Below are 27,690 nucleotides of genomic sequence, written 5' to 3' on the forward strand. Positions count from 1 at the left end.
GAGACTCCATCAAAGGATGGAGACTGAGGTAAGCAGAGCAATTAGGGCAGGAATTTCCAGAATCAAGAGAATTAAGAGAAGATAAATCCAAAAATCTGAATAGAAGCCCAAATCTTCACTAATGACAAAATTACAAGCATAAAAGGGACACCCCAAAAGGATTGGGCTAAAATAATAGCAGCTTGAAGTTGTATGAAGTATGCAATGATTGCAGCTGATACATACCATGGAAGAGACAAACATTGTAGTTTGAATTCAAGTAAGTTAACTGCTTACTTACTAGAAAAAAATAATCAAAATAATATAGCAGAATGCAAAGTGCCTATATAATATCTGAACTATCTAGTTTTAAATATAGAATTAGAAGATGTACATCAAAATCATAAAGTATGATCCATACTCAGAAAAAAAGACAATCAATAGAATGGACATTGAACATGTCCATATGTTATATTTGGCATACATTATGAATACATTAAAAAATAAAGATAAAAATACATTCAAAGAATTAAAGGAAAGAGTGGTCTTAATGAATGAATGAGAGAATCTCAACAGAAAAGCTGAATCATTAGGAATAAATAAATGGAAACTCTTCAGCTAAAAAGTACAAAATCAGAATGAAAAATTTACTAAATAGATTCAATATAAGAAAGTTCAGTTAAAGATATATCAATAGAAATTAATCCAAAGAACAGAGAGGAAAAACAAAGGCTAAAGAAGTTGAGTGTACTCAAGGTTATACCCATGAAAACAATGATAAGCATTGTTTGAAAAACAAATGAGCTTAAAGGAAGGCACCTGAGAGTGAGAGAATGGGAGATTTACTGTTGAGTTTCCCATTCCTGATGGGTTGGGAAGGGCATAGCTGCTCTAAGCTGTTGGATGCTATATATAATACTCACTAAACCTCTGTTTACTTATGTTAGAAACAGTTTGAACAGGTACTCTGTGCCATTCAATAGATTAGGAAGAAATAAGACACTTTATGTGTAAAGATTCAGGAAGTAAATGATAGAACTAGTATTACTTGGTGTTGTGCAATTGAGTGTTTTTTTCTTCTTTTTTTAATTTAAATTCAATTTGCAAAGTTATAGTACATCATTATTTTCTGATGTAGTTTTCCATAATTCGTCAGATGCATATAACACCCAGTGCTCACCGTGTTTAAAATTGTGTTATTGGCACCAACTTGTCACTTTTCTCCTGTATTCCTTTAACTCTGCAGCACATTCACACCAAGGAATGTGGGCTGGAGGGATACATTTATACCCCAAATCTTGGCATGAGACTTGCTTTGTTAAAGCAGAAGTTTGCAGAAAGGAAGCAAGCAAAATTTTGAGAAGGGTATTCATGGTAGACTTGTTTGCTCTTATGCTTCCAACATTTTCTTGAGAAGATCATGTGAGGGGATGAGGAACATGAGAACAGTGCTGTCTCAGTTAAGTTTTCTCAGCCCAAGTTAGAGTTAGAGAAAGGTGTCCCATTCAATCTTTAGATGCTTGTATGAGGGGATCAAAGATCAGACGAATTGCCCTGCTGAGCCCAAGTAAGTCAACACTACCATCTCACGGATCTATAAATTGTATTAATAAATACCTGTTGTCTAACCCCACTTGGGGTTTCAGGTAGTTTGAAATACTTAACCAATAGGTTATTTAAAAGTGTCAGGCATTGGGCTAGATGTTTTATCTATAGTGTCTTATTCAACACTCAAAACATCCTGATGAGATAGGTACTATAATTGTTTTTTAAATTTTCAACAGTGCATGTTCAGATGAGAAAAAAAAAATGGATTCCAAATGTTATTTCACATGCCAAAGTCATACAGCCATGAAATTAAGCCAGGACTCAAATGTAGGCTGCCTATGTTAGATATCCTATGTACATAAGAATTTGTGTCAAAGGATTTGTCTGTTAAGAGATTTTTCTATCTCCAAGTTGTCAGAATTGCATGCTGACAACGGGAATGAAAAATAAACTGAGCTGTAGCAATATAGAACATTTCACAATGTGTTAGAACAAGAAATTTCTTTTTAATCTTTCTTCCTACACACCATTGACATATACAAATGCCATAATACAAATGCTTAAAGTAATGAAACACCAACTTCTGTGCTTGCTTACATTCAGAGTCAAAGTGTGCCAGGAAAAACACATGCCTGCTGCCATGCATAGATATTAGTTCCTGGACCTTCAAGATGCCTCCTATTAATTTATTTTCATCACTGGCAGTTTGAATTGTATCCTTTTTTTTTCATCATTCAGCACCATTTACAAAAAGTGGGAGAAAAATTAAAGCCCTCACTCCTAAAATTTCAAGCATGTGGTGAGGGTTAAACAGATTCTATGGGACTGAAAAGCAGGGGACCTGAACTCTTGATTTGTTTCTACTCCAAAGTATCTACAGGTTGTCAGGTGAAACTCTACATATTACTTGGAACCTTAATTTTCTTTTCTGTATAATAGTCATTACCCGGTCTGGGAGCCTAGGAAACCCATTTATTTATTCATTCTGTCAATACTTAATTATTGTAAACCATCTAAATGTCAGATACAACACCACTCATGGGAGATAGAGAAACAAGACAAAATCCTTGCTAGTTCCCGTCTGGGACACAGGGATGGAGCCAACCAAGTAAAAGTTACAGACGAATGTACTTAGTGCTTATTATTATTTTTTTCTGTTACAAAAACAATGCATTTACCATAAATTTAAAGCAAATGTGTTATTGGAATTTCAGTTAAATAATTTATTGTTAGATATGATCTTTGCTTTCTAAGAGAATAGAACCAAAAACTTTCATTAAAAGAAACTTAACTTTGATCATGCTTTCATTAGAAATTATTTCAATTTTTTTCTTTTTCTAACTATAAATGTCAAAAGCATATCCATGTCTTAACAATATCCACAACTGTATCATATATATGTGTGTATATATGTACACATATGCATGCAAGTGTTTGTGTGTATACACATATGCATGTGTGTGCACATAACAAAAATAACGAGTAGAGTGACTTAAAGAAAGGCCCATGATGGCTCTGGCTCTTGGGATAAATGTAGAAGGAAACTTGGCATGGCAAAGTCATTATTTATTTGCATAGCAACACAAGTATATAAATACCAAACATGGTCTCTCTTTTTCCCCCCCTTTCCCAATATTTTCTTGGTGGTATCCTTGGAGAAGTTGGAAAGACTATGCACTTGGTTTAGAAATACATTGATGAAAACCTACATTTTATTATCCTTGCAATTGATGTCTGCATGTTGTTTTAGTTAAGGGTAAGTCTGGCTATGACTAGCAGAAAAAATTAAATGGCAATGCTTTTAACAAGCTGGAAGTTTATTCTCTCAAATGGGCAAGAAGGGCTGATAATTTTTAGCATTTGCTATGTACCAGACACTATTCTGAGTGCTTCCCATTTGTTGATTCTTTTCATTCTCACAAAATACTACAGGATCTTTTTATCTCCATTTTACAAATGAGAAAAGTGAGACACAGGGCAATGAACTTTCCTGAGATTGAACACAGGCTATCCAGCTCCAGAGCCCATGCCCTTCTCTCTCTCACCCCGTGCCTGGAGACAAATAATCATCAGTGAAGATGGAACTCCCAGGGTTCCTTTGGAATGGCCCTTATTTTCATGGTGCAGCGTGGTGTCCACATTCTAGGCAGTAATATAGGGCCCAAGGTGAAAAACAGGACATATGCAGGTAACTGACTTATAAATGAATTCAGTTTCAATTGTGACATCTGCTGACCTCTTTCTCTTGGCCACATCCAGCTGCAGAGCTGCCTGCAAGTGTGGCCTCCATTCCAAGCTCCTGTGTTCTGGCTAAAACTGTTCCATGTCCAAGGAAGGAATAGAAGGGAATATTGGTGGCAATTAACAGTTTCTGCTCACCGGTCTCTTTTTATTGTCTTCAGTTCAGAAATGTTTTTTATAAGGGTTGTATATTAAAGACTCCAAATTGTTTTTAGTAAGTCTATTTGGAAGAAACATTGTTTTTCTTGTGTTCTAAAGGAAACAACCATTGTTCTATGAACATTAGAACACTGACTGTTGAACTCTAGTTGAATCATCTAATTTATTTATACCATTTTCTTTTCTGCTGAGTTCCAAAAGTCCAAACTCATGGATAATTATCAGAGATATTTTTTTTCTGTGAGCCAAGAACTGAAGTGTCATTGGGAGCCAGTGAGTTGACCACTCCAAATCTCTGTGGCAGCTATCATAAAATAGTCAATCTGACAACGAATTATGATGTGATGGACATTATATAAAATTTCCATGAAAATGACTCTTTTAAGTGTGTGTCAGCATTTTCATGGGAAATTTTGGTTATTTTTCCTTCATTCTCAACTGGCTAACAGTTTGCAATAAATATATCTGATGCATGTCCCCAATAGCTGCTTCCACACCCAGTACATTTTTAGGAGATTATAAATTTTAAAAAATGAAATAATCCTTGTTTGTTTGCCTTTTCTGAATTTGTTTCAACTTACACAGTAAAATAAAATTCCAAGTCATGTGAAAAATTTAAATTTCCTTTGTAAAGTACATGGTATAAAGGAATATCAAAGGAAACAAAAATAACATAACACAGAATGATATTGTAGATCACAAGGAAAAATAACAATAATAAACATTACTGACCTAAATTATCCTGTCAGAAAACCTTAATTTCTAGAATGGATTAACATGTTACATCAAACAATATTTGCTTGGAAAAATAAATATGATCAAAGTAATTCAGAGAAATCTAAAAAATAGTGAACAAAGCTCTATTTTCACTCCAGCTTAAAACAAAGGGAAAATAAAGGTGCCAATATTAGAGTCAGGCAAGTTAGAAATAATTTAACATTATTAATAAATAGCATCACTAAAGTATAATGAAAGATATTCAATTATGAAGTTTTGACATAAGTAAATAGAAGTTAAATAGCACAAAATCTGAATACATGAGCAAACAATTATTTGAGGGACATGAGAAGAAATTGACAGGGAAACAATTGTAAAAGGAGAGTCTGCTCCAGCATGAGTGAATAAGAATACCTAATGATGCAGAATTGTTTCTATAAGCCAGTCTTTTTTCCCCCAAGCCATAGACAGTGCATGCATTTTCCCAATAAACTGAGTTTAATACTAAATATGAACAGTGGGAGAAGAAATCATACTATTAATAATATGGAACTAATAGTTTTCTAAGAAAATGTAGCTCATTTTGAAGAATTACATCTACTTTTCAAAAACTCACAGCCTGGATTATTTGTAGATGTTGGCCACAACAAAATATCAATACATTCAAAGTACGGAAAATATGAGTCACTTTGACTCATAATTAAACATTAATATGTTTAATTCTCAAACAATAAACATTTAGAAAAGATTATTAGTCTTAAAAAGACTTTAAAAGACTAAAAAGACTTTCCTCAAAAAGGAAAGTTGAGGGGTGCCAGGGTGGCATAGTTGGTTGAGCAACTGACTCTTGGTTCTGTCTCGGGTCATGATGTCAGGGTTATGGGACAGAGCCCCACATTGGGCTCCATGCTCAGTGTGGAATCTGCTTGAGTTTCTCTCTCCATCTCCTTCTGCTCCTACCCCACACCCGCACCCCTTAAATAAATAAATAAATAAATAAATAAATAAATAAATAAATAAATACATCTTTAAAAATGTTGGGTTATGAGAGTAACTGAAGACCTAATACAGAAAAAAATTAAAAATAATAAATAGGACATTATATTTTAAAACCGATATCAGAGTAATTGAAGGTAATGGAAAGCCAGTTAAAAAACTTTTTTTTTTCACTATGAAATAAGGAAAAATAAAATTTATGATGTAACTTAAAACATTAAATTAAAAAGAAATCATGCATTGTTGATGGGGATGTAAAAATGCTGCAACTTTTTTGGTAAACAGCTTGACAATTCTTTAAAATGTTACTATATGACCCAGCAATTCCACTCCTAGGTGCATATCCAAGAAACTATATCAAAGTAGGAGGAGGTTGGAAAATGCCTGCTAAGAGATGAATGATTTCTTTGGGGTCTGATGAAAATGTTCTAAAATTAGACTGTGCCAATGATTGTACAACTTTGCAAATATACTAGATATCATTGAATTGTATGCTTTACATGGGCGAATTCTGTGTTGTGTGAATTATATCTCAATAGAAATGTTACAAAAGAGAGGGGAAAAAACAGGAAAATTAAAATATAGTTTTGTATCTGTGATTTCCATTTTCATTATAGAAAGAAATTGCCCAATTAATCCTTAGTTCTAATTCAGCTTGCTCTTCATCCTAGGCCTTATCCAGAGTTGATTCTTAGCTGTTATGTGTTGTGTTGATATGTATTTGGTTAAGGATAAATTACTTCAGAATGATTTGATGGAAATTTTCACACTGAAGAGCATTTTTGGTAAGTACTTGAAGGCTTGGTGATAGGAGCTTGAAATGGAAACTAGGCCACATTGTCTTAGCTTAGAGGTATGGGGAAAGCTTTGTTATGTTTCTGAATACATTATTTGTGTTCAAAGAAGTTTAGGGGTGAAAAACTAAAGCGAGGATTCATGTCTGATATGATAAGAAACTAGAACAAAAGTGGTTCTATGGAAGAGATAATTTTTATAGGTCTTTACTTCTCTTGTGTAAACTCTGAAAGGACAGCTTGATAGTACATTAATAATATTTTCTTTTTTTTAAGATTTTATTTACTTATTCATGAGAGACACAGAGAGGGAGACAGGCAGAGACACAGGCAGAGGGAGAAGCAGGCTCCATGCAGGGAGCCCAATGTGGGACTCGATCCTGGGTCTCCAAGATCAGGCCCTGGGCTGAAGGCAGAGCTAAACTGCTGAGCCACCAGGCTGCTCTTAATAATATTTTCATGGAAGAAAATAACAGCAGGAAATCAAACAAAACAAACAAGTAATTGATGGAGTATGAGAGTGCTGACAGATTAGAGATGTTGCCAGCCTCAAGTCAACAAATGTCACCTCAGCTCAATTCTGCTCATGGGATTCATATGATAATCAAATAAGGCTACATATAAAAATATTTGGTGAACTGTAAAGTGCCCTAAAAATACAAGTCTGTTGCTCATTTTGTTTTCTTAGACGATCTCCTGCAAAGCCATCAATTATGGCTTATGATTCAGTGGTTCATAGATCAATGTTCAATTGGTTAGACTGGTCAGAGTTCAACTCTCCTAGCTTATGAGTATGTTTTCACTTTCTTAAATATTGATATAGATGTAGATAAATAGATACATACACACTAAAGTATGTATATGTACGTGTGGGTGTGTAATATAAGGATACATACTTATTTAATCCTCCCAATAATTGTAATATGGGACATAGGCAGGGTAATGATTGGTTTAGATAATAAAATTGAGACTCAGAGGCAAGGTGTCTGCTCACACTGGGGCAAGAATCTCGGATTTCTTACTCATTCTGGTCTTTAGCTCGATGTCACACTATCACCTTATCAGAGTATCTATGGCACATCCCTGTTTCTTCCCTCCTCACCCCTCTGTCACATTTCCCATTTATCTCTACATACACCCACATACATTTATATATATTCATATAAATGTCTGATGGTTTGCTCTCTCTGCCACCCTTCCCCTGTATATCCAAGCACATGCAGAGGAAAGTTACTTTTCAAAAAAGTTGAATATTTTGTTATGCAGAGATACAAAGTTGAATAAGACAGACTCCCTCAACAAAGTTGATGCTTCTACCCCTAGCAAGAAAGAGGAAACAATGCCGTGAGGGAAAAAGAAGAAGGAAGAAAAACCCACTCCTTGGATCCTTTCAGTTTTTATGTTTCACTGTGTTTCAATGAGAGTGTAGCAATCTGTTTCATCTGCTAGGGTATCATTTATCCATCATATTATTTATCAACAAATGCACCCAAGTGCCAGACACTTAGTAGCATTTCAGTAACATTGGTCTGATGGCTTTTGTGGGTGTCTATTTCCTAAATTAATAAATGGATAAAATTTTCATTTAAAAATAATATTGGTACAACCCATTGCTTCCCCTTTATCTCCTAATAGATAGTAAAGTTTAACCTAATCATTTTATTCGTTGAATATAGGCAGTAGGTGAAGGACGTGGCAAAATATTGCATTGGAGACAGAAGCTAAACTCAGAGATAATCTACAGTAGTGCACATACATAGTGAATATATCTTTATAACCAAACATGAATATAAAAACAGCAAGGAGGAGCTAGTATACCAAGAACTGCAATGTCTGTACTCCTACCAATCCCTTTCTTGTATTAGGGAGTTTAAAATGCATGATAACAACAATATTGAAGTTGTGTTAAATTAATGTTTTCCTGGCTGGAGGAAATCCTGGCTATGAAAGCATTCTCCATGGGAAGTTGTTTACAACCTGGCTCCAGGTTCATGTCTGAAATTATTAGGCAGGGGCTAACCATTCTAAGATGTTTTTCTAGTCCATTTCTTTAATTTGGGATTTTATGCTAACCATCATAGAAGGGAGGGTTGAGAGTGTGTGAGGCTACAGTAAGAAGGAAGACACAGATACATAGATTAGAATTTAGCTAATGAGGACTAATCTACATCAAACTACAGACATGACATCTGGGGATTTTGAAATCAACAATACTAGGAGCTGGCCAAATGAAAATCAAGAGAGTCCAGAAAATGTTTCTTTCTAGTTCCATTTTTTTCTTTAATGTCACTTTCCCATCACTAATTGAATCTTTTCTAGTTTTCATACCTCTATTTTTCTAGGTCAGTTTGCATTCGTGTGTCACCAATTTTGTTTTTGTCATTTGTACAAAATCCACACTAAAACTCAACTTTGAAAAATTTAGTTCAACTAAACAAAAGATTTAACTTTTACTACAAATTATTTATTGCATAATTCCTATGTGTTAGATTCTTGGCCTGAAATAAGATGGATCTGGAGAGATGGGTAGCAAAGAATTACAATCTAATCAAAGTATCCTGTGAGGGATCTGTGTGTGGGGTGATAGAGAGCAGGAGAAAAGCAGCTGTCTGTCTATCCATCTTCTATCTATTATCTAGCTATGAATTCATGTATCGTAAATTCGCATACCTATTCTCTCTATAGATATATATTTGTGAATATATTGTATGTATATATGTCTTTCTATATGTACGTATTTGTATATATCTATATATACATATTATCTATATATACATGCATATATATGATTATACAGATTTATTATATACACAGATTTTATATAATTTTACAAATATCTTATCAGAGAATACTTTTTTCTTTACATTTCTTTTTTTCTCTTAAAACTATGAGTGGAGATGACCAACTGTTAAAATCCACTTTCTTTCCTCCTATAATATTAGAATTGTAACTAAGCACCCAGTTTTCCAGTTCCTCTTGAATGTCTTTCACTGTGAAATCTCTATTCAAGTAAACCAATATCTATAATTTAAGATTTTAAACATGTCAGGCTAAAGCTATAAATAGTAACCTTTTCCTATTTTTGATGTAAACATTTTCCTATTTTGCTCTCTTATGACTTTTCATTATACTTTTATTATTTTCTTGCTGTGAATATATTATTTTTTACATAAACAATCATATCCTCCCTTTCCATATAATCTCTTCCATAACATTTCAAGTTTTATAAGATTATGAACGATTCACAGAGATGATTAATATTTCATTTATTTTTTTAATATTTCATTTAGAATTGTTTATTAATTTATGATTTACACCTAGTACATTGCATTAGAGTTATTTATGTTAGTGTCTCCTTTGCTTATTCTTATGTATTTCCTTACAACTTGTTAAATAGATAAGATACATTCTTAATTGAATTGAGTGGAATTAGAAGCCCTTTGAGTCAATTTTTCATAATATGTGAAAGATGGCGGTCAATAAAAAGTTTTAATTATACTATATTATAAATACACACCTCACAGGTCTTTATAGATAGAAAAAATCTCAATGTATAGAGCTGTAAGTCAGGTATTGCACCTGATTTTATATACATATTAAAGAATCCTCACTACAATCTTTTCAATTAGGACTGTGACCTCAAAGAATCAGTATTTTAGAGGAAGAAACTTAAAGAGATATGTGGCTACCCCTACTCACATAATGTAATGGGTGATAGACTAGAGACTCAGTCATTAACCTTTTGATGACAAATGCTGAGCCACATCAGGGATCAGTTTGTGAGCTGCATGAAAAATGTGGAAATCCCCAGAAACATATTCCAATAGTGCTATTGCCTACAAGGATTACTTTTGGCTACCGGACAATGGAAGACCTATCTCTTAGGCCTGTAGCCCACAGCCTTTATCACTCCTCTTGTGATAAGCTTGCAGAGCTTTTGCCAGTGCATTTCCCTCTCTTGTGTGGGATCTGCTTACTTGGTATTAGGAAAATTGAAGTATTACTGGAAGAAAATGGCTAAGGTACATGAAACAGTTGCTCAGCCCTTGTCTCAGAGACAGTGTGCCATCTTAAAATCTGGATTTTGAATAAATTATTATAAATGAAGATACAACCCTTGAAAGGTGTCGTGTTGTGTTTTTTTTTTTTGTTTTGTTTTTGTTTTTGTTTTTTTGCTATACCAAATGAGGGGTGCAAGCCTATAATAGTAAGGAATAAATCACTTTTTGCATCAGAGTAAGAAAACTGTGGTCTTGGAATTTGATGGACTTTGGCTCTAATCTGTGATTTGATACTTGCCAACAAGTTACTTCCTTTTTAAATTTTAGCTTGTCTAAGATTAGAAAAAAAAATGTTTTAGTATTTTGTGAAGGTTAGAGATGACAGGTATAAAGTACTCAGAACACTCAGTTATATAAAAGTTACCCAACAAAGGCTCCCTCTCCCAGTGCTCAGATACAAATACCCTTGGCACCTTTTGAAGGTTTTCATTAATATCCCTGGACTCTGAGTCAATTGTGACTGGACTCATGTACATAGAGTACATTATAACATATAGTATTAACCTCATTAGTTGTGAAGTTTGTGAGTATGAGAGCATAGAGCAGGAAAGCTCTGTTTTCTTCTAACTACTCTTCAGTCAGGCACTTGGGAGCTACCTGTGGGAAGAGCAGACACCTGCCCAGCAGTATCATACAGCAGCACAAAGAGTGGAGACCTCCCTTTACCCTGTCAGTGCAGAAGAGAGCTAGAGCTCTCCAAGTCTGATACTCACTAGTACTAAATATACACCTCAATAATCATCACTCTTATGCAGAGGAGCAAAAGCAGGGAGAGAATAGCATAGGATTCTCGTCCATATTTTCCTGAGAGGGCTGATATCTTGTCAACCTTTCCCATTTTGTGGGTTGGTGTAAAAATAGAGTAAGAAGAAAAGAAAGTATGTCTATTAGGATGCTTTAACAGAGAGTAATAGAAATTTTTTTAAATTTTTTATTGGTGTTCAATTTACTAACATACAGAATAACCCCCAGTGCCTGTCACCCATTCACTCCCACCCCCCGCCCTCCTCCCCTTCTACCACCCCTAGTTCGTTTCCCAGAGTTAGCAGTCTTTACGTTCTGTCTCCCTTTCTGATATTTCCCACACATTTCTTCTCCCTTCCCTTATATTCCCTTTCACTATTTTTTATATTCCCCAAATGAATGAGAACATATAATGTTTGTCCTTCTCCGACTGACTTACTTCACTCAGCATAATACCCTCCAGTTCCATCCACGTTGAAGCAAATGGTGGGTATTTGTCATTTCTAATAGCTGAGTAATATTCCATTGTATACATAAACCACAGCTTCTTTTTCCATTCATCTTTCTTTTTTTTTTCTTTTTTCTTTTTTAATTTATTTTTTATTGGTGTTCAATTTACTAACATACAGAATAACCCCCAGTGCCCGTCACCCATTCACTCCCACCCCCCGCCCTCCTCCCCTTCCAACACCCCTAGTTCATTTCCCAGAGTTAGCAGTCTTTACGTTCTGTCTCCCTTTCTGATATTTCCCACACATTTCTTCCCCCTTCCCTTATATTCCCTTTCACTATTATTTATATTCCCCAAATGAATGAGAACATATAATGTTTGTCCTTCTCCGACTGGCTTACTTCACTCAGCATAATACCCTCCAGTTCCATCCACGTTGAAGCAAATGGTGGGTATTTGTCATTTCTAATAGCTGAGTAATATTCCATTGTATACATAAACCACAGCTTCTTTTTCCATTCATCTTTCGTTGGACACCGAGGCTCCTTCCACAGTTTGGCTATTGTGGCCATTGCTGCTAGAAACATCGGGGTGCAGGTGTCCCGGCGTTTCATTGCATTTGTATCTTTGGGGTAAATCCCCAACAGTGCAATTGCTGGGTCGTAGGGCAGGTCTATTTTTAACTCTTTGAGGAACCTCCACACAGTTTTCCAGAGTGGCTGCACCAGTTCACATTCCCACCAACAGTGTGAGAGGGTTCCCTTTTCTCCGCATCCCCTCCAACATTTGTTGTTTCCTGCCTTGTTAATTTGCCCCATTCTCACCGGTGTGAGGTGGTATCTCATTGTGGTTTTGATTTGTATTTCCCTGATGGCAAGTGATGCAGAGCATTTTCTCATATGCATGTTGGCCATGTCTATGTCTTCCTCTGTGAGATTTCTCTTCATGTCTTTTGCCCATTTCATAATTGGATTGTTTGTTTCTTTGGTGTTGAGTTTAATAAGTTCTTTATAGATCTTGGAAACTAGCCCTTTATCTAATATGTCATTTGCAAATATCATCTCCCATTCTGTAGGCTGTCTTTGAGTTTTGTTGACTGTATCCTTTGCTGTGCAAAAGCTTCTTATCTTGATGAAGTCCCAATAGTTCATTTTTGCTTTTGTTTCTTTTGCCTTCGTGGATGTATCTTGCAAGAAGTTACTGTGGCCGAGTTCAAAAAGGGTGTTGCCTGTGTTCTTCTCTAGGATTTTGATGGAATCTTGTCTCACATTTAGATCTTTCATCCATTTTGAGTTTATCTTTGTGTATGGTGAAAGAGAGTGGTCTAGTTTCATTCTTCTGCATGTGGATGTCCAATTTTCCCAGCACCATTTATTGAAGAGACTGTCTTTCTTCCAATGGATAGTCTTTCCTCCTTTATCGAATATTAGTTGACCATAAAATTCAGGGTCCACTTCTTGCTGGTTCAACACCCGTAAAACAATCAATGTGATTCATCATATCAGCAAGAGAAAAACCAAGAACCATATGATCCTCTCATTAGATGCAGAGAAAGCATTTGACAAAATACAGCATCCATTTCTGATCAAAACTCTTCAGAGTGTAGGGATAGAGGGAACTTTCCTCGACATCTTAAAAGCCATCTATGAAAAGCCCACAGCAAATATCATTCTCAATGGGGAAGCACTGGGAGCCTTTCCCCTAAGATCAGGAACAAGACAGGGATGTCCACTCTCACCACTGCTGTTCAACATAGTACTGGAAGTCCTAGCCTCAGCAATCAGACAACAAAAAGACATTAAAGGCATTCAAATTGGCAAAGAAGAAGTCAAACTCTCCCTCTTCGCTGATGACATGATACTCTACATAGAAAACCCAAAAGTCTCCACCCAAGATTGCTAGAACTCATACAGCAATTCGGTAGCGTGGCAGGATACAAAATCAATGCCCAGAAGTCAGTGGCATTTCTATACACTAACAATGAGACTGAAGAAAGAGAAATTAAGGAGTCAATCCCATTTACAATTGTACCCAAAAGCATAAGATACCTAGGAATAAACCTAACCAAAGATGTAAAGGATCTATACCCTCAAAACTATAGAACACTTCTGAAAGAAATTGAGGAAGACACAAAGAGATGGAAAATATTCCATGCTCATGGATTGGCAGAATTAATATTGTGAAAATGTCAATGTTACCCAGGGCAATATACATGTTTAATGCAATCCCTATCAAAATACTATGGACTTTCTTCAGAGAGTTAGAACAAATTATTTTAAGATTTGTGTGGAATCAGAAAAGACCCCGAATAGCCAGGGGAATTTTAAAAAAGAAAACCATATCTGGGGGCATCACAATGCCAGATTTCAGGTTGTACTACAAAGCTGTGGTCATCAAGACAGTGTGGTACTGGCACAAAAACAGACACATAGATCAGTGGAACAGAATAGAGAGTAATAGAAATTTAATCTCAAATGGATGTGAATATTAAGGAAACATGTGAGTTCAGATGTGAAAGAATTCAAAGGTGGGTGAGCTTCAAGATTGATCAATCCAACTGTTAACAATATCATCAGGTCAGCCACTAGTTCTGTCCTAAGGCAAGTTCTACCATGATTATAATATACCTGTTAGTAGCTCAGGATGCAATTTTCTCATTCTTGACTTGGAGGAAAGAGTAAACCAGGCTTGTGTTTATAAAAGCCAGAAAGCATTTTTCTCAGGAACCCCATGCAAGCTTCTCTGCTCATCTGCCCAAAATGACTTAGAGTATTTTATCCCTATGTGAATTATGAGCAAGAGGGCTTAGAATAATCAGCTAGAGTGGAAGAGATGTTGGAAAAATAGCATTTTGCTACAGAAGACTTCCTTCTAAAACCTGAAGCCTATTTGTTGGATTCAAGTATGCATGGCTTCACCCTGGCAGTAGCAATGCTCATCTCAGGACCTCCAATAATTTGTGTGGCTGGATTCTCTATATCTACCCCTGCTGGGTGCTGAACCTGATGGTCTAGAGATGAAAACTAAAAATAGACATTTCCCTGAGTCTTTATTTGGAAGGAGAAACTACTTTCAAATATTGAAGCAACTGAGTGTAGACTGTCATTTAGGCTGTAAATGATCTTCCTTTTTGTTTGTATCAAATAAACTCAAGTGTGCATTTTCTGAGAGAGTTTTATTTTTCTGAACCTACAATAATATTTTTTAAAAAGACTTATTTTATAACCCTTACAATCATCTCTGAACACATTCTTACACTCTTGATGCTTTGGTTAACAGAAATGATGATGTGTTTTTTCAAGTTTATAATACACTTGAACATTAGCTCCTGGAGAACTCACCAGATTGTATTCCATTTCAACAGTGCTTAAATGGGATATTTTTTGATCCAAATGAATAGATTTTTTTTTTAGTCGGAAGACTTTCTGGACATAAAACAATACTCACAAAATATGTGGAGTACTGAAGAGAAAATTATTCTTGAAACATAGGGATTGAATTTTCTTAGAAATTCACATGGGTTCAAAATTAAGAGATATTCAACACAATGTCCTTGGTCAGCTCTGAATTGTTCCTTAGGGAATACAAAGGTTACCTATTTTGAAATACACTGTTTCAAAAACAATTTACCAAATTGCCTCAATTTCCTTTCTGAATTTTGGCCATTTGTGAAATAAAAAATATGGTTGGCTGTAATTGTAAATTGTTGGGAACTTCAATTTCCAAAATATAAGTTAATATTTGAGTAGATTAATGCCAAAGTTGTTCTGGATGAATTTCTGAGGCATTGCCTCATAAAAATGACATTCGTTTGTGGGAGATCTAGAAAGAAATACAATATTATCTTTCCATCACACCTCAGAAGATATATAGAGCTCTCTAAAAATCTTCAAGTATAATTTAAGGACTTGGCATGTCCAACAAATTTACCATTCAAAGGTCCTGTCCTCGTATTGTGGCCTCACAGTTGGTGAGTTTAGAGTGGGTTTACCTTTCATCTTTTGTACTGGAGGTAGAGTAAAGTTTAGAGTGGGTTTAGAGTGATTTGCCTTTTAGGTTTAGAGTGATTTGCCTTTTGTCTTTTGTATATAAGAGACTTGGTGTGCTAGTCTGACTAAAGCTGACGGACTGTCCTCATGAACTGAAGATAATACCTGTGGATAAGGAGCACATCTGTATGGTTTGAAGTGGTTTGTTGAAATGCTGTGATCTAGGAGGTTAGGTAATAGAGGACAAAGAATGACATCCTCCCATTGGGGTGATCAAAGATAAGGCAGTTCCCTTGAGCTCAGGCAGTGATTGTTTTCAACAAGGGTAAACTGTTCTATTCTCTGTGAAGAATTCATATAGATGTCAGTCTTACTAACACTGAAAGCCACATTAGGGTTACCAGTGAAGTATCTAACCACCAGCGTTTCCTTTTTTTTTTTTTTTTTAAGATTTTATTTATTAATTCATGAGAAACACAGAGAGAGAGAGAGAGAGAGAGAGGCAGAGACACAGGCAGAGGGAGAAGCAGGCTCCATGCAGGGAGCCTGACGTGGGACTCGATCCCAGGACTCCAGTAACACACTCTGGGCTGAAGGCAGATGCTTAACCACTGAGCCACCCAGGCATCCCACCACCAGTGTTTCCACTTATTCTAGATATAAATTTTTATTACTAGTGGGGATCAGTGCATATTTTTGAAAATCTAATAAAGCTGATCATTTTCCATTTTGTTTAATAATTTTTACTGGTGTAGCAATAGTTTTATAATACTGACACATTTTAACATATTATCATATTACAAATGTTAACAAACAAAACAAAACAAAACAAAAAGCTAGAAGGTATCTGAGAATGACAGCCAGGGCATATGGTAAATCCCCAAAATGCTGGTTAATATTGCCAGATTTTATTTTCCAATTTCCTTTTCCTTACAAAAATCATATGACTAAATGTAAAGTGATAGTAGGGGTTATTTATTGAATTTAAACTGCTAATCCATCCAATTCTTCTACTTTTTCTACTTTGGAGTACATTCTGATCTGAGACAAACATCAAGTTGCCACTCAGTTCCAATTCCTCCAAGACACTTTTCCAATCCTACTTCAGATTAAGTAGTTTTTCTTTTCTAAAAGAGAAGATTGGAATGGATGATAACCAAAGTCATTGACAGTTGGGAATCCATGTGGTATTATGATCCACTGTGACACTGCTTAGGTAATATAGGCAAATTCTAATAATCCTCAGTGTGATTGTATTAGAAAGTGGAGTCTCTGGGAGGTGACTCCGTCATGACATGAAAGCACAGCCTTCATGAATAAAATTAGTGCCCATATATATTAGACTGCAGAGAGATGCCTTGCCCCTTTGGCCACTTGAGGACACAGTGAAAAGACTGCTATCTATTAATAAAAAAGCTGGCTGACCCTAGACATCTGACTGTCTGGTGCCCTGATCTTGGACTTCCCAGCCTACAGAACTGTGAGAAATCAGTTTATGTTTTTTATAAACTATTCAGTCTATGGAATTTTATTATAATGGCCTGAACAGATTGAGACAGAAATTGACACTAAGCTGTGGGATGCTGTTGCAACAAATACCTAAAAATGTGCAGCTGGCTTTGAAATTGGGTCATGGGTAGAGGTTGTAAGTGTTTGGAGGTACATGCTAGAAAAGACTTTATTGCTGTCAAAGTACCATTAAGGATGATTCTGGTGAAGACCCAGGAAGAAGAGATCTATAGGTAAGGTTTCAATCCTTTTAGAGAATCCTTAACTAATCCTGAACAAACTGTTATAGTAATATGGACAAAAAAGACCTTTCTGATGAGGTCTCAGACAGAAATAAGGAACATGTTGTTGGACACTGAAGGAAAGAAAATCTTTGTTATAAAGTGACAAAGAACATGGCTGAACTGTGTTCTTGGCCTGGAGGCTTGTGGAAAGTAAAATTTGAGAGCTCTGGAGTTGAATATTTGACTGAAGAAATGTCTAAGCAAAGTGTTAGAGGAGCAGTCTGATTCCTCCTGTTTATAGGAAGTATAAGAAGAGAGAAATGATTTCAAAGATGGAGTTTTTAATCAAACAGGAAACAGAACTTAAAGAATTGCACCATTTTCAGCTTATTCATATTGAAAAGAATCAGAAAGTCTCTCCAGGAATGGCCAAATAACCCTTTCTTAAGGAGATTAGGCAACAAGTAGATGGTCATTGAAGACATTGCAGGGAGGAAATTAGCTAAGAAAAGCATACAGAATAAAAAGGTAGAGGACTGATGTCATATGAATGGGTGCAGAGGGGCAATTCAGTTCATAGGAGTCTCCAAATATCCCTTTCCTAAAAAGGATAAGAGCCATTGGATTTAAGGCCTATCCTAAGCTAGGACCACCTCACCTCAACCTGACTGTATCTGCAAAGACACCTGATCTAAAAAGATCATATTCAGGAGTTAAGATTTTAGCATATCTTTCTGGGGACACAATTCAACATACAAAAGCAGCAAACACAATTGTTGAATGTATAGAGTTCCTAGTGCAGAAATCAAGGCAGGAAACTATGAGCTTCATGCCTAACAGTCCATATTACCTCAAAAAATTGAAATACACAGTTATCTGAGAGGTAGAAGGGAAATGCTGGTCTATAAATTCCAATACACACTGAAAAACACTTTTATCAAAGTCTGATTATGGCTGTTGTGGGACACAGCAGAGGGAGTAGGTAGGTAGGTATAGGCTGGGAGGTAGAAAGGTTTCTTTTGAGGAGAGGACATGGACTTCTATGTAAGATGGGTAGAAAAAATGCCCCTGTGGGGAGCCTGCTTCTCCCTCTGCCTATGTCTCTGCCTCTCTCTTTGTGTCTCACATGAATAAATAAACAAAATCTTTTAAAAAATGTTCCAGAGAAATCACATGTGGTTGGAGACAATTACAGGCAGATAGAGGACCATGGGAAAAGGTGTAAGGCTGCAAAAAGGCCAGAGAACTTCATTAACTGCCCACGGTGCCACAGCCAGCTGTGGGAGGACCCTACATTGGAGCTCAGTATTGTTTACTCAAAATTCCTTTTTCTTCCACTCTGCCACCCTGGAAAAGAAAAGAGGGATGCTGATTCTAGTACAGCAGTGTTTCTGTTCTGATTGAGTATCCTCTTACTTACTGTCCCATTATCAATCCCAAAAGGCCTTGAGGCTTAATGAAATGCACAAGGTGGAAGCAATGATTAATGCACCCAGGCCAAGGAGCTGCAGGAGTGGGGATGCCTGCCTCCTCACAGAGATGCCATTGTTCTTCCCTGAGACGATGTCCCTCCCTCTCACACCCTGACCACTGCTTCCCCAAGCAGAGTGTTTATGTGTTGAGTGCAACACTCCGTGGACTTTGGGGCCTAATGGGGTGTGAGAGGGGGCCTGGGGTTTTTCATCTTGTTTTCAGCTGTACAAACACCACACACTTTCCTCATCCACTCAGGGTCTAAGTTCAGGCCTTCTAAGATACCAGAGGCTGCAAGGTGGTGGCAGGGACTCCACAAGTCAAAAAAGAGGGACCAGGCACTTTCCCCCCTAACACCAAACACATTCAAAGTGTTTATTTTCTCAGCCCCCATCTAAGCTCTCAGATAAACAACTCATTGGTGGTTGATACTTTAGGGCTCCTCAGAAGCTTTGTTTAAAGGCAGCAGGATGGGCTCTCCATTGTCCAGAGAAAGTAGAACCTGCTTCCCCAAAATGCAGTTAGAAAAAATGAATTAAGAAATTTTTTTCCTGCCTGTCATGTTTTTTTCTTCCTTCTTTCATCTTTCCTTCTTGCCTCTCTCCCTCCTTTATTCCTCCTTCCTTTCCCTCTCTCTTTCTAACTTGTTAGCATTGACTTAAGACTTAAGAAAGCAGCATCTGCTGTACTCTTGGCTGCTCGGGTTTATACACCTTTCTGTAAACCCCTCCCCTTGAGTGAGAGCAGGATCTGTGATTGGCTTATTATGAACAGAATATAGTGAAGGTGATGGAATATCACTTCGGTGGTTATTACATTATATAAGATCTTTGTTGCTAGTGGACATGTTACTATTGAGACTTTCTCTCTTGATGACCTTGGAGAAATAAAGATCAAAATTGGGAGTCCTATATCACAAGAAGGTAAGGGTGTTTTACGGCCGACAGCTCACAATGGGCTGGGTCCCTCAGTCCTACAACTGCAAGCAAATGAGTTTTGCCGACAATTCTGCCCAAAGGAAAGACACACCTGGAAAGATATCAAAATCTGGATGTGCAGACCTTCTCAATATAGTCCTTTCTCTTTGTTCTGCTCTAATGAGGCATATTTAGCCACTTTCTGTTTCAGAGTGTTATTTTGATTTTCTTTAGGCTTGATTATGATACCAATCTCTTTGTCATTCAAGACATGTTGAGTTGTCCAAATGGTTTTCTGAAGCTTCCCTTACTTTATTTAAGTGTTAGGCTGGGCATGTGAATAAGAGGACACACTCTATCCTTTAGAGAAAGGTAAAGAAAAGCATTATACTCCAGGAGTAGCAGTCTCCTAGAGGCTCCCATTACTAATAGAGTCTTTATCTTGAATTCCTCCTCTCTCCTTTCTTCCTTCATCTCTCCCTCCTATCTCTCTCTCTCATTCTCTCTCTCCTTCTTCTTCTCCTCCTTCTCCTTCTTCATTATCATCATCTTGAATTCTTCCTTTTTACATTGCCTTATATGCCCTGGTGGTAGGTAATGGGTTGATGGCAAGTTTAGTGGCACCATCTTTGCAAGTTCTGTACACATGGTTTTCAGTATGGGGGACTTAGCTGAAAGACAGAAATAGAGTGAATCTATTTTACTGTTTTTTTTAAGGGGGGAGAGGTAAAGGGAGAGAGAGAGAGAATCTTAAGCAGACTCCACAACCAGTTTGGAGACCTAGGTGGAGCTCACTCAGGACCCTGAGATCATGACCTGAGCCATCATCAGGAGCCTGATGCTCAACCAGCTGAGCCACCCAGATGCCCCATCTATTTTACTATTTTCTTTATCCAATATACATTTTGGAACAAGTTGCTTTTTCTCTGATCATCAGTTGCATCACCCATACAAAGGGAGTATTAATAATGCTGACCTGTCAGTGTCATAAACCTGGCAATGAGGAAGTGCACAATAACTCTTTTATTCTTAGGAGTGGTCAGTCTTGCAAATACCCACTATTAGCTTCAGCATGGAGGGACCTGGAGGGTATTCTTCTGAGTGAAATAAGTCAATCGGAAAAGGACAAACATTATATGGTCTCATTCATTTGGGGAATATAAAAATTAGTGAAAGGGAATAAAGGGAAAGGAGAGAAAATAAGTGAAAATATCAACGAGGGTGACAAAAACATGAGAGACACCTAACTCTGGGAAATGAACAAGGGGTAGTGGAAGGGGAAGTGGGTGGGTTGTTGGGGTTACTGGGTGATGGGCAATGAGGAGGACACTTGGCGGGATGAGCACTGGGTGTTATGCTATATGTTGGCAAATTGAACTCCAATAAAAAAAATTAAAAAAAGGAGTGGTCAGTCTTCCCCTTGGGTTGCTCTAGCAAAGAGGTTAGAAGCTTAGATTAAAAGAAGGGAATCTTAAGTTTAAATCTCAACTCTGCTGCATACCAGCTCATTAATGTTGTACCATAAATAATTTATCTCTGTCATGATTTTCTCATCTGAAAATAGGGATAATAATAGTATTTCCCAAATAGGGTTATTATAATAACCTGCATTAGCCAGCACCTGCCACACATAAAATGTTCAGAAATATTAGCTACTTTTAATATGAATACAATGTTAATTACTGTTACACAAATATCAACAAGATATATCCTGGGATGTTTTATACAAATGACCACTCACTTTCTCAGTGATAAAAATCTATAATGATACAATTTTTGTGCTGAAACTATTTGTCTTAGAACACTGTAAAATAGGGGGTTTATAAACAACAGAAATATATTTTTCACAGTTCTGGAGGCTGAAGTCCAAGATCAAGGCACTGGCAGGCTGAATGAGTGGTGAGAGCTTGCTTTCTTGTTCCGAGGTAGATAACATCCTTTCACTGTATACTCATAGAGATGTCTCTGAGGGTTTCTGTCATAAAAATATTAATCTCATTCATGACAGCTATGTTCTGTTGACCCCATCACTTCCCAGAGGCTCCTCCTCCTAATACCATCACATTGGGAGTTACAGTTTCAACACAGGATTTTTTTGCAGGGAGCATACTTAGTCGATAGCATTCTTCCTTGGTCTCCCCAAATGAATGTCTTGCTCTATGCAAAACATGTTCATTCCCTCCCAACACCCCTAAAGTCTCAGTTTGTTCCAGCATCAATTCTAGTCTAAAATCCAAAGTCTTATCTGATGAACCACTAATCTGGATTTCTAATCCAATTTTTTAAGTCCATTTTTCCTGTTGCAGCTATAGTAAACTCTGTAAAATGGAAATCAGATTATGGTACTTTCCTGTTCGTTTATTTATTTATTTATTTATTTATTTATTTACTTATTCATTTATTTATTTTTAAGTAGGCTCTAGGCTCAGTGTGGAGCTTAATGTGGATCTTGAATCATAATCCTGGGATCAAGACCTGCGTGGAGATTAAGAGTAGGGTGCTTAATCCTGTTTTATTCATTTTAGAGTCTCTCCTTAACCACTTATACAATAACCTCTACAAGCTGCTCTTGCTCGCATCTTCAATTTCTCCCCCACCAACTCTTTCACCTCTACTTTGCCTCACACATGGTGATCTAGACATACCCTAGTATTTTTGGTTCCCATGTGATAGATTTCCCATTTCTCTATGCCTTTGTTCAAGAATGTCCTTCATCAGAAGCTACATAGTGAAAAGCTCTCACCTCCCATGACTGAGCAAGCATCATTCTTGCTCACCCCAGCCTCAGATGGGATTACCACATTCTTTGTGTCTGGGGACATCCCATGGCTGCTTTTGGCCAAAAGTTTTGCATTTTGCTTGCATAACCTTTTTTTTCCCATTAGAGTGAGAAGACATTTAGGACATGCACTATGACTTGCACATCCATATATTCCCATTGCCCTTCATAAAGTTAGATAGACACACAGTGGGCATACACTGAGTTAACAGAGGAATAGATTGATAAACTAGTGGATGAATCTACTAGAGATAGAAACCTTCATCCTATCTTCCTCTCAGGGTTTATGATGAAATGAGATGATGAGTATCAAAATGTCTAAATGTAGACCCTAAAGAATTATAGACAACCACAGAGTAAATAATCTTATGCCTAATTTGAAAGGAAATCCCTCATATTGCCATTGTTACCCTAGGATTTTCACTTTAGTATGTTCTTTGGGGGAGTCCCTAACAGGGTAGAAATTGAACAAGAATTCACAAAAGACTTTTCATCTTTTCTCTTTCATGTCTGCTAGGCTGGAGCAAAAACATGTCTGGACTGGAAAGCAGGAGATCTGAAATCTCATGGGACCTTGAGCAATTTACTTCCATTCTCTCTGCCATAGTTAGAAGGTGAGTTTTAGTATTGGTTGAAATATAATATATGCTGTTTGTGTTTTCATTTCACAGATGGAGAAACTGAAGATTGGAGAGGTTAAATAAGCTTAGGGTCGAGCCAGGACTGGAACGTTGCCTGGATTTTGGGTCCGTGTTCTTAACTGCTCTTAACTGTATGGTACATTGCCTTTCATGGAGTACATATTTGTTATAAGAGAGATGCTAAGAGAAACAATGAGATAGTCATCTAATTTTTGAAATAAAAATTGAGTTATGTAGAAAACTAAATTTTTCAGTCAGGTTATTTTCTTGAAAATAAAATTATTATGTTCCTCTAGGTCCTGATCTTAGCCTGAATTACTAAAAATAAGTCAGATAAGAGCTTGATACAGGGGATTATTTTGGGAAAACCCTCCAGGGAAGGAGTGGGAAGCTGGGATGTACAAAACAGAGAAGGAGAAAAGCCCATTTGAGAGTGCATTGTCACGTTGATCACAGCTGGGCAACTGGGGCTAATCCCTCTGGGGACTCTGATTAGTATTATCCCCAGCTCTCAATCCCTTATATGATGAATTTCCTGAAGGGATGGTTCTTTAGCCTCCCAAGGTGATATGTGCATCAGAACAGCTGCGTGTATTTCTGGGGTATCCCAAGCTGCAGAAGCTTAGAAGTTCTGGGGCAAGACTTACACAATCCAGCAGAAGCAAGGTGCAGTCAAGTCACACCTGTCCACAGCGGACTGCTGTGACAGTACCTAGTGTAAAAAGGTAGACAAAAGAAAAAGGAGGATGTGAGATGGAATACAGTAGGTATGTGCTACACTCTCTTTTTAACATATTAACAATGGACTCTGGAGGACTCCAAAGTGATGCCCTATCTGTACGGGCATCGGTGGGTTGTCCCGTATTAGTGTAGGTAGAAGAAATAATAGGAAAGCTTGACCTTGAGTGATGCCAGCCGATTGTGTCTTCTCATTTACCACACTGAGGTGTATATCAATGAGATATAGTGAGAACCTCTGGTCAAGTTTTTAAAGGAGAACTGAGTTAGCTAGAAACTGAGCCCTGTCCAGCAGATACTTTCTCCTTCCTGCTGCCTGGAATACAGACATCATAGATGGAGCTGCAGTGGTCATTCTGTGACCATGAAACAATCCTTGAGAATGGAAGTCACTTGCTAAGGATGGTGAGGATGGTGAAGAATGATAGAAGTTGCTTAGGTGTCTGATGCTATCTTTGATGTACCATCTACACCAGCCTTGTGTATTTCTAAACTTGCTTTTTGTAAGAAAAAAAAAAAAACCTTAGTTTTTATTTTAAATACTCTTACATGCAGCCAAACCAGATCCTCAGTGATATATTTCTATTCTTGGTAATTGATACATTCATGTCCTTCCAAACAACGGTTGTTGACTTACTCTTTACTAGAGTTTGTTTGAAACAAAAGAAATAAGCTCAGTCATTTTCACTTAAATTAGAAGTAATGCATTATATAAAACTAAATTATTTGCAGAATCACAAGAGATATAATCCACATGAAGTAAAAATATCTGCTATGGGCAAGGTATGTCCAGAGCCTCCCCAACATGGAATCTGTTTTGTCACAGATGTCCAATTATCCTGAGTCTGGCATGTAATTTGTGAAGAAATACTAGATGGGAAATCAGAACTTGCTTTTGGAGGGAAAGTGGCAGTGGCCTAAAGTCCCTGACCCTGGAAAAAGATTGAGTTTATTTGCTTGGTTCAGTTTCTATAGAACTATAAGTAACTAGATACAGTGCCTTTAATATCAAGGCAATATGAATAGTGTGGAGGTGTTAGTCCATGGCTGGAGTACAGTGGCAGAAAGTTCTAGGATGGCTGCTGGCCATGCAAAACCACTTGCCATCACAAGAGGACAAACAGTTACTAAAATTGGCTTTGTCTTCCAAGAGCAGAGGGATCAACAGAGACCATATATTGCCAATTTAGTGGGCTGAAGATCAAATTATAAATTATTGTGAAACCTTGGGATATATAGTTTTTAAAATAAATGGTGATGATATATATATGCAATTGAATATTGCTCAGCCATCAAAAAGAATGAAATCTTGCCATTTGCAATGATGTGGATGGAACTAGAGGGTATTATGCTAAGTAGAATAAGTTAGTCAGAGAAAGAGAAATAACATATGATTTCACTCCTATGTGTAATTGAGAAACAAAACAGATGAACACAGAGGAAGTGAAGGAAAAAGAAAATGAGATAAAAACAGAGAGAGAAGCAAACCATCAGAGGTTCTTAATGCTAGGAAACAAACAGGGTTGCCGGAGGGGAGGTGGGGGTGGATGGGGTAACTGGGGGATGGACATCAAGGAGGGCACGTGATGTCATGAGCACTGAGTGTTCAATGCAACTGATGAATCACTAAATTTTACTCCTGAAACTAATACTATACTATATATTAACTCACTTGAATTTAAATATAATCTTAAATATGTATATTTTTTTCAAAAAATTAAATTAAATGGCAAATAGCAAGTTGATGTGTATTTACAAGAAGGTGTGATATTTGAAAAATGATTCATGGAACACTGTAAACATAAAGTGGATTAGTATATAGAATTAATTTAATAAATTAGAAATGTCTCTTAGTGAAATTATTTCTCAGCTACAGTATAACATCACTGATTTTTTTATCAACTGAGATAAAACAAAATTAAAAATAGCTAATATTTACTATATGCTGATTTTCTGCAAGGCCTTGGCATATTTTATGTTTATTATTTCATTATTTAAGCTTCTCTATAGCCCAGTGATATAAGCACTCTAATGATTCCCATTTTACATAGTAGGGGTCAAGGAGAGGTTTGGCTAATTTTCCCAGAAGTCCACAGCTAGATTCTGGAAAGCCTGGTTTTGAGCTTGGATAGTAAGTAGTTTGACTAAACAGCCTGTGTGGCCTCTGCTGTGAGCACAAACACTAGATGAATGCTTCCATTCTCACACAGTAGGCCTTCCTAGGCGCAGTGCCTTGGTGTAGGATCTGTGGAGTAACTAAGGTGTTGGTTAGAGTGTTGTGCTATAATGCTTCCAACACCTTGCCCCTTCTCTATTCTCATAAAACACTCATCCAACTTGCTACTAATAGACTTCTTCCAGTCCCTTCACTCTCTTCCTCCTTCATTCCTTTCTTCTTTCCCTTCCTCTCTCCTTCCTTCCCTCCTTCCATACATATTGGCTTCCATACATATGTCTTCCATATATATAGTCAATTTTCAGTTTTCATGGTAGCTATGTTCTATAGTCACTATGAACACTGAATTAGCCAGGACTGAGCCATCGCTCCTAGGGGAAATACAGATTTAGCTTCCTGCAAGCTCTGGTCATAACATCTTCACCAACCAATCAATACATAATCTTGTCATGTGCATTTTCATTTAAAGACATCTTATTCAATATACACTGTTGATGCATTAGTATTGAACTCACAACCAACAGCACTATAGCTCATATCTGAATGAAGCTTATCTAATATATACACTTTCTCTGTAAAGTCCATCACAGCCTTCTTGCACTTAGAAACTTTAAACAGCCTTTTAACGCTACACTCAGGGACCATTTAAACAGTGAAATTCATCAACAAAATATGCAAAATGAGGAAACATGCACATTAAGTAGAAAAGAATATTTGTTTACAGTATGAGAGCTATAGCATGGAGAGAAAGCACTGGGTCACCTTGTTTGACCTCAGCTGGGAACATGTGTGTCAGGTGCTCACATTTTTTGTTACTTTGTCCATGTCCATTATTGACTATGAAAATGGCTTGGATATTGATTTAATTTAAATGAGTGAGAACACTTGCAAATACATGAGAATCAACTGTTTTCTGTTCCAAGTCTTGTGTGAGGCATTGAGGATCTAATAGTAAGCAAATAACAAAAACAGTCCCTTCTCACCAATAGTACAATATCTAGATGAAGGAAGTGGTTATTAATGAATAGTCACATAAATATAGAGAAAAACTCTTATAAGTACCATATTATATTGTGTTCCATAATTGATCAGTTTATTTATTCATCTAATTATTAATTTATTTAAAAGGACATTTTTGCATGTTTGCTATACATTAAGCACTATGTAAAATAGTCAAATGTATTATTACTGCCCATTTTTATTTGATCTTGTCACACCCTAAGGATGTTAGCCTCTTGAGGACAGGGAGAGCATCTTATACATTTTTATATTCCTTCACACATAGATAATTGTTTAATGGATTTGAGATCACGAGTCCCCAGGGTTCTGCTATTTTTTTAGTAAAATAAGGAAGTTTGACTAAACAGTCTCCATTGGCCCACTGAAGTCTGAGTCTATATGAATCACTCAATATTTGCTGAAATTGATTTATGGGAACTTCTCTCCTAGGACTTTCAGATAAGAAATTCAGTGGCAAACTCTGATACTTCAAGTAGGAAAGGCATGTATGAGCAGTGATAGAGTCCAATATTTGATTCTGAAGAGCAAACCTCT

The 27,690-nt window shown here is 36.8% G+C and overlaps 1 long non-coding RNA gene across 1 annotated transcript in view; it reads right to left on the reverse strand.

Annotated features, from left to right (window-relative positions):
* The window catches only part of LOC111095270, a 199,652-nt gene that overhangs the window by 25,421 nt on the left and 146,541 nt on the right, over nucleotides 1-27,690 (reverse strand). The window contains exon 3 of the long non-coding RNA XR_005357238.1: nucleotides 23,870-23,934. This is a non-coding gene — a long non-coding RNA (uncharacterized LOC111095270). The remainder of the gene's footprint in view (nucleotides 1-23,869; nucleotides 23,935-27,690) is intronic.

This window comes from Canis lupus, chromosome 3 (genome assembly GCF_011100685.1).
Source record: "Canis lupus familiaris isolate Mischka breed German Shepherd chromosome 3, alternate assembly UU_Cfam_GSD_1.0, whole genome shotgun sequence".
Taxonomy (NCBI): domain Eukaryota; kingdom Metazoa; phylum Chordata; class Mammalia; order Carnivora; family Canidae; genus Canis; species Canis lupus.